The sequence below is a fragment of the Solanum dulcamara genome, chromosome 11 (genome assembly GCF_947179165.1).
Source record: "Solanum dulcamara chromosome 11, daSolDulc1.2, whole genome shotgun sequence".
Taxonomy (NCBI): Eukaryota; Viridiplantae; Streptophyta; class Magnoliopsida; order Solanales; family Solanaceae; genus Solanum; species Solanum dulcamara.
In genome coordinates, this window is record NC_077247.1 from 30,399,626 (window position 1) to 30,409,091 (window position 9,466).

Here is a 9,466-nt window from a genome sequence, read left to right on the forward strand (position 1 = left end):
TGGTTTTGCTTTTGTTTTACTTCCACCACTAGTGAAGACTCAGTCCCATTCCAAATAATGAGACCACTGTTATTTGAGTACACAAGGAGAACTCCCAAATGTGCAAGTCTATGTACTTCCTTAGCCAACTCCTTCCTTTCTTCCTCCACATGCCTCCCCATGGATAACCTCGTAAGAGCATCATCAACAACATTAGCTATACCTGATGATAGAGAATGCACATGTCATTATCCTTGAGAAACTCAAGTCATCTCGTCTACCCTCGATTAAGATATTAAAGACTTTTGTGGTCATTGGACACATATACATGTACACCATAGAGATAGTAACACCATATTTTTAAAGCAAATACTACTGCTACCAACTCAAGATCATGAGTCAGATAATTCCTCTTATGGATCATAAGCTGTCTAGAAGCATAAGCTATAACTTACCATTTTGCATCAACACACAACCCAGTCCAACTCTAGATGCATCATAATAAATAACAAAACTGTGCGTTCCCTCGAGTAAGGACAAAACTGGAGTAGTAGTCAATCTGGTTTTCAACTCTTGAAAAGTTCTCTCACTTCAGACCATTGGAACTTACTATTCTTTTGAGCCAACTCAGTCAATGAAGATGATATGGATGAGAAGCCTTCTGTAATAACCGACCAAACTCAAGAAACTTCTTATGTCAGTCGAGGATGTAGGTCTGGGCTGATTCATTACCGCCTCAATCTTTTGTGAATCATCTTGGATACCTTCACCAGAGATGATGTGGCCTATGAATGCCATAAATGCAAGCCAAAACCTACACTTAGAAAGCTTATGTCATGACCCAAGCTAGGCCCTAGGCATGACACAATGATCAAAATCTTGAGGGACTCCAACCAAGCCTCTTAGCATACATCGCATACATCAGGTAAATAAAATTCATAAACAAGGCATAAGAGCAAGATAGTCTCAATGAAATCTCAATAAAGAGAAAGCTTAAAGAAACATGTCTTAGCAATTGGAGTTACAACTCATGATAGTCTAAACATGCATCTACATAGTCTAGATGGGAGCATAATACATGTTCCTAGCTCACCCAAAAAAGAAAGAAAATTTTATAGTAAAGACCATAAACTCGTGTTGGTTACGCCCTCGAGACATGAGAACTCCCCAATGAAGTGGCAGTAATAAGGTAACTCTAGCCACAAGAAGGAAGATGAGTGTGATCGTCGAACCCTATATTATGATACAATATAGGTAAAATTATGCATTGGTACATGGAATGCACTAAGTATGTGAGAAGCATGCATGAACAATACTAATAGAACATGCACAATATGAATGTAAGATGCATGACCAATATCTTTAAAATATGATTAAGACCTTGAAAACATTGAAACATCATAATGATGGTCAATGCATCATAAAACTGACAGAAGAGATCATATTATAGTTTATACCTTTTTTTGTGATAGGACCTTAATCGATACTTAATAACATGCGAGATATAACATAGAATTCAATGTAACTCCCACATCGAGAAGAGAGAGGGTACTTGCCAAGGTAGACTCCGTGAGAACATGTTAACATCATGAGCTATACGTGGATCCACTAACTAGGCTATAAAGGCAAACCTTTATGGGCAACGTAGTAAGGGACTAAAGGTTGCTACTAGAATTTCCTTGGGTAGCTACTTTGGCTACCGGATCAAAACCCCATTTTAAAGTTCTCTTGGTGCTTAGTCATTATCCCAACAAAATACATTGAAACATAATCATTAATATCATCATAAAAATAGTCATAAGAATAGCTCCTAAACATGATTGATTCATATAAGAATGAGAAACCTTTTAATCCTTATGAATCCTTGATTATGTGAGAAAATCTCTTCACTTCTTTAACAAGAGTGTGTGAGAATTACCTTCCAGACTATACATACTTGAACATCATTGAAACATAATTCATCATAATCATAGATTTTCATAAATTATTTTATTAATTCATGATTATAGCTTCATAAGTTCATACTTGAAAATATCATAATGCATGGGTCCTTAGCAATCAACTTGAAAACATTCAATTCAACTTTATTTATGCATAATTAAATCAGTGCTAATGAGAGAAACTATAATCGAATTGACCCAGTGCAATTTCACAAGAATTAGGGATTAAACATATAATTCAATAAGAAGAATTTAGGAAAAATCTTGGGACTCCATGGAGGAATTCCCACATACCTTGGTCAATTGAGCCCTAAATTCAAAGATTATGGATACTTGAACTTGAATTCTCTTGAACCTTAATTTGTCTTGAAGATGAAACCCTTGGGAGAAAGTTTTAGAGAGAGAAATATTATAATTAGCGATTGGAGAGTAAATGAGGGGAATTTAAAAAGGTTTAGATAGATTTAGTCTTAGAATTTAGACTCAAGACGACGTAGCTTAGGGATTAAATGAGGAAATATTGACTAAAATGACCTTAATTAAAATTGAAGGTGGTGAAATGGGTGAGCTTTGCCATGCTCTCCAACCCAGTCGGTGAGTCACCAACTCATATATTCCCTCTCCCAATCTCCTCTCAAGCCTATCAACTCTTCTGAATATTTGTGCGAAGATGATTTGCTCACCCTTCCAACTCCGTGAGTCGTCGTTCCCTTCTTCTCCTCGCCAACTTATCTTGCTTTTGAGAAGAAATTCTCAGAAGTTTTTGGCAAGATTCATTAGCTTGGTAAGACCATTTGGCAAGTCACAAAGTAGTTTTTTGGGCGCTTCAGTAGCCAAACTCACTGTCTCCTCCTTTAAAGTTAACAAAATTCCAATATTTTAACTTTAGGGCTTTGTCACGCCCCGGGAGGGTACCCTAGACGTAACTGGCACCCGAAGGCCATCTCTGACCTCCGAGCGAATCACTTGGTACAATCACTCATTCATTCAAGCACATTCTATTAGCAGAAAACTCAATTTAAGAAATACTTCGCATATCATAAGGGCCGAAGGCCAAACATTTACAATCAAGACGATAATCAAAATAGGAATCCTCAAGATGACCGCTCGACCTCCTCACATCTCAGTCTATGAAGCCTCTATTCAAATCTAAAAGGTACCAATGACAAGCCCATGGCTATCGACAATCTAAATAAAAAAAACAATCAAAAACTGTACAGGAAGACCCAATATCCTCCGGGAACTAGGAGGACTCACCGACTGGCTGGAAGTGTAAGTGGATCTTCAATGGAGCGCCGGTTGATGATCTTTAGTACCTGTCTCTGCATCATGAAACGATGCAGGCCAAATGGCGTCAGTACATGGAATGTACGAGTATGTAAAATGGCCGAATACAACGAACATCAAGGAAGAATAATTCAACCAACTCGGGAGCTCAACTCAAAAGGAATGACAACTCAATCAAATGTCCTAAGTCTAAACAAGAGTATGATTTAGACTGGACCAATCATATATAATTCAACTCAATCCGACTCAGAGTGCTATCAAAACTTATTTGGGAGTTTCTCTTAACCGACAACCAACACTTATGAGCCAGTGAAGGTACAACGAAACGACATCGTTGCCACGCCCGTTCATACTTTGCCAGGGCATGAACGACGAACACTCATGGATCCAATCCAACCAGGTCCTATAATGTCAGGACAAAAGCTCTCGGGGAAGCATCCAACTTTAATGGTTCAATTCCCCCCTACGTTTGGCAACACAGGTATTGGGTTCGAGTATGGACTATACTCTTGCCCAATTCGGTGCTCGATACTCCTCCCAAGACTCAATGCTCATAAAACTTCATCAAATCAACTCAATCAACTCATATCAACAAGTCTCATTACAACCTTGTCAACTCATCAACTCTATCATAATCAAGTCTCAATCTCAATGCTCAATCTCAATCATACCTTCAAGGAAGTTTTAAATGCACATAAATAACATCATCTAGATATAATCAATCATTACCTCCATCCATTTGAGAAAATCCTTGTGACTCATCACATCCTCAAGACTTCAAATCGACATTTTTATAATAAGCAACATGTTTAAGAAAATAGTATACTTGATCAAGTCTACATAATTAAGAAGACCAATGAAACATATTTAGCAACTCATTTCTTCATCATCTCATACTCACATAAGGGCTCATTTTAGGAACCTCTTATCTCAACAACATCAATGCATATAGAATCAAATAAATAGGGGACAAAACTCATTAAACTTAGACCATATCAAGAAACTCCATTTTCATGGACATCTAATCCTCAAAACAAGAATAGGGCACATTGGTGGACTTAGCCCATGTTTTGGATAGCCTTACATACCTTAGTGAAGACTTGAAGAAACCTTGATGTTGGGTCTTCAATGGGAGCTTGAGGTCTTGAAGCTCTTTGACTCCTTTTTGGTTGGAGATGGAGAAGAAGAGAAGATAGAAGGGAGAGGAGCTAGGGCTTTTTCTAGAGAGAGAATGGGGCTGAAGAAAAATGGTCCCAAAATATACAAGGTTTGTGTATATATAATTTGGGAAATTTCTCAAATTGCCCTTCCTCCAAATTCTGAAAATTAGGCAAAAATGCTCTTGGCGCGATAGTGGCGCATCGCGCCCTTACAGCGCCAAGGCCAATTACGCATAAAACCTGCACAACTTTTAGTGGCGCGTCGCGCCAGGGACCAAACTATTGAGGCATGTTTCTGGCGCGATAGTGGCGCGTTGCGCCCTTACAGCGCCAAGCCTATTGCTCCAAATTCTGGGAATTTGGCCTGAAAAACCCTGCACACTTTTAGTGGCGCATCGTGCCAGGGATCAAACTACTGAGGCATGTTCCTGGCGCGATAGTGGCGCGTCGCGCCCTTACGGCGCCAGGGCCATTTCCCCAGCAGTGGTAACCCAGGCCAAAATGAAATCCCTGTCGTGCTAGTTCGTCTTCGGATCGTCATATCTTTTGGCCCCGAACTCCAAAATCTACGTTCTTAGTGGCGTTGGAAAGAAGACTCGACGACCTTTAATTTGATAGGTCATGGGCCACCCTGATTGAAGTCTTTCAAACGATAGGGTCATTGAAGGTCGACCCTTACATGAACTCGTCCTAAACTTAGCCACGACGGATCTTTTGGACTTAGCTCGGTCCTAGGGGTTCTCAATGACCCCACATCACCTCCAACGCTCTTAAACTCCTCATGGACTCATCTTAACTCAAGCACGTACTTCGAAATAAATACGATGGGCCCCACACGTGTACAAAGAAGGCCCGAATCTTAGGAAAAATTTTGAGGGGTGTTACAATATCTCCCCCTTGGGATCATTCATCCTCGAATGACGAGCAACCAAGAATAGACTCGGGGTACAAATCACAATCAAAATTCAGTCATTCAATCAATCAAATTCTCAATCAAATATCAATCAAAACTCAAAAAGGTACGAATGAATTCGAGTCAAGGAAGTAGTCATTACCTTCAATGCTCTCCTCGGTAGGCACGAATAGATGTGGGTATTTAGACTTCATGGCTTCCTCCGCTTCCCACGTGGCTTCCTCAACAAATTGATTCCTCCACAAGACTTTGACTGAGGCGACCTCCTTGTTCCTCAATTTGCGGATTTGGCGATCAAGGATTTGGATTGGGACCTCCTCATAGGATAAGCTATCCTTAATTCCAATGCTTTCAATAGGGACTACCAACGAGGGATCGCCCAAGCACTTTTTCAACATTGAAACGTGGAACACTGGATGAATAGAAGCTAGTTCTGAGGGTAGGTCCAGCTCATAAGCGACACTCCCGATCCGCCTCAAAATTTGGTACGGGCCAATGTATCGAGGACTAAGTTTCCCCTTCTTTCCAAACCTCATGACCCCCTTCATGGGTGACACTTTCAAATACACCCAATCATCCACCTCAAACTCTAAGTCTCTCCTCCTCACATCGGTGTACGATTTTTGGCGACTTTGGGCTGTCCTTAGCCTCTTTCAGATAACTCGTACCTTCTCCATGGCTTGATGGACGAGGTCAGGACCAATCAACTCGGCTTCACCAACTTCAAACCACCCAATGGGCGATCTACACCTCCTCCCATACAAGGCTTCATAAGAAGCCATTTGAATGCTTGCTTGGTAGCTATTGTTATACGCAAACTCTATGAGAGGCAAGTGATCATCCCAATTTCCCTTGAAGTCAAGCACACACGCCCTCAACATATCCTCTAATGTTTGAATTGTGCGCTCTGCTTGGCCGTCTGTCTGGGGGTGGAAGGTTGTACTCAAGTTCACCCTCGAACCTAATCCCTTCTGAAAGGATTTCCAAAATTGGGAAGTGAATTAGGCTTCTCTGTCTGAGATGATAGACAAAGGGACCCCATACAATCTAACAATATCCTGTATGTACAACTTCGCATAATCTTCTGCGGTGTCAATAGTCTTAACCGCCAAGAAGTGAGCTGATTTCATTATTCTATCCACAATTACCCAAATGGAATCATGTTGCTTTCGGGACTTCGGCAAGCCTGTAATAAAGTCCATGTTGATCATTTCCCACTTCCATTCTGGAATTTCTATGTTTTGGGATAGACCACATGGTCTCTGATGCTCAACCTTCACTTGTTGACAATTCGGGCATTTGGAAATGAATTCCGCAATATCCTTCTTCATCCCGCTCCACCAGTAGATCTCCCTCAAGTCATGGTACATTTTCGTGGAACCCGGATGAATAAAGTATCTAGAACTATGCGCTTCAGCCATAATCCTCTCTCGAACATCATCAACATCCGGCACGCACAATCTATTTTGGTACCGTAACACACCATCTCCCCCTTGGGTAAAAACTATTACCTCTTGTTTGTGAACTCCTCCCTTCAATTGGAGAAGGACAGGATCTTGGTCTTGCTTCTCCTTCACCTCTGCCACAAGTGAGGATGTAGACCCATCCTGAATGGTAACTCCACCTTCATTATTCTCTTCTAGATGAACTCCCAATCGGGCTAATCTGTGTACCTCCTTCGCCAATTCCCTCCTTCCTTCCTTCACGTGGCTAGTGCTACCCATGGACAACCTGCTAAGAGCATCAGCAACAACATTAGCTTTACCTGGATGGTAGAGGATGCTCATATCATAGTCCTTGAGTAGCTCAAGCCATCTCCTTTGCCTAAGGTTGAGTTCCTTCTGGCTAAAGACGTATTGCAAGCTCTTGTGATCGGTGAATACATCGATATGCACTCCAAACAGGTAGTGGCGCCAGATTTTAAGTGCAAACTCCACAACTGCCAGCTCAAGGTCATGAGTTGGGTAATTCCTCTCATGAAGCTTAAGCTGTCTTGAAGCATAGGCTATCACCTTCCCCCTTTGCATCAACACACAACCCAAACCAATTCTGGAGGCATCACAATAAATCACAAAACCTTTTGTTCCATCGGGCAAGGTTAGAACAGGAGCAGTGGTTAGCTTGGTCTTCAATTTCTAGAAACTCTCCTCACAAGCATCAGACCATTGGAACTTAGCCTTCTTTTGGGTCAGCTTAGTCAATGGTGATGATATGGATGAGAATCCCTCTACAAACCTTCGATAGTACCTGGCCAAGCCCAGAAAGCTCCTTACTCTGTTGGGGATATGGGTCTAGGCCAATTCTTCACAGCTTCTATTTTCTGAGCATCCACCTGAATACCATCTCCAGATACAATGTGGCCTAAGAAGGCCACCGATGCAAGCCAAAATTCATATTTAGAGAACTTTGCATACAATACCTGGTCCCTCAAAGTTTGTAGAACGACTCTAAGATGATAGGCGTGCTCCTCTTCATTCTTGGAGTAAACCAAAATATCATCTATGAATACAATCACAAACATATCAAGGTACGATTTGAATACTCGGTTCATGAGATCCATAAAAGCGGCAGGAGCATTAGTCAACCCAAAAGACATGACCAAAAATTCAAAGTGGCTATAACGAGTCCGAAAAGCAGTCTTCGGAACATCGCATTCTCTCACCTTCAACTGGTGGTAGCCGGATCTCAAGTCTATCTTTGAGAAACAAGTAGCACCTTGAAGTTGGTCGAATAAGTCATCTATTCTGGGGAAAGGGTATTTGTTCTTCACAGTGACTTTATTCAACTGCCTGTAGTCGATACACATTCTAAGGGACCCATCCTTCTTCCGTACAAATAGGACCGGAGCACCCCATGGCGAGACACTCGGCCTAATGAATCCCTTATCTAACAAGTCCTTCAGCTGCTCCTTCAACTCCTTCAACTCGGCCGGAGCCATTCTATATAGGGGAATTAAGATAGGCTGGGTATCAGGAAGAACATCAATCCCGAAGTCGATCTACCTATCAGGAGGGACTCCAGGCAGATCTTCAGGAAAGACATCCGGAAACTCGTTGACAATCGGAACCGACTCAAGGGATGGAGACTCAATGCTGTCATCTTTCACTCGGACAAGGTGATAGATACACCCTTTTGAGATTAGCTTTCTGGCCCTAAGGTATGAAATAAACTTACCCTTAGGCGTAATAGGACTACCCCTCTATTCTATGACAGCCTCATTCGGGAATCTGAATGTGACAATTTGAGTTCTACAATCAATAGAGGCATAGCATACATAAAGCCAGTCCATACCAAGGATCACGTCGAAATCAACCATGTCTAACTCAACCAAGTCAGCCAAGGTGTCCCTGTGATGAATTGACACAGTGCAATCTCTATAGACTCTCTCAGCTAAGACAGAATCACCGATAGGAGTGGCCACACAAAAGGGCTCAAGAAGACGTTCAGGAATTTTATTGAACTTACTAGCCACATAGGGAGTTACAAAAGATAAGGTGGCACCTGGATCTATCGATACATAACAATCAAAGGAAGAGACTCGAATCATACCCGTCACGACGTTTGGAGAGTTATCCTGATCTTGGCGACTACCCATGGCATATAGGCGGTTTGTACCTCCACTCGTACCTGGAGTAGCGCCCCTCAGATTTCCTTTAGCTGGTGGTGCGATGGCAGAGGACTGGGCCCTGTTCCCCCATGTTGTACACTCTCTCAGAAAATGGCCCATTTGGCCGCATTTATAGCAACCAACCCTTCCTGCTCTGCATTCTCCCAAGTGGAGCCTACCACACTTGCCGCATGGTGGCTTTCCCTTCGAACCTTGACTTACACTGGCCGGAGATTGAGAAACCTGGGGTCTGAAATTTTGGAGACTTTGTCCCTGCCGATTATACCTGTCCTGCGGCATCGGTGCGCTGGCGGTAGATGAGGCATAAGTGGAAGGCCTCTTCTGGAAGAAGGACCTGTTGCCCTTGCTTTGCCTCTGCTCATCCTCATGCCCAGATGACCTTGACTTTTTGCTCAGGTGCTCTTCTCTGTCTTTTCTCTTCTCCTCCTCTACCTGTTGATCATACACCATTAATCTGGAAAGGTCCATATCCGAGATCAACAATGTTGCCTTGCATTCCTTCTTCACATGCCTCCCTAATCCGGAGACGAACTTTCTCATCTTCGACCTCACATCAGGA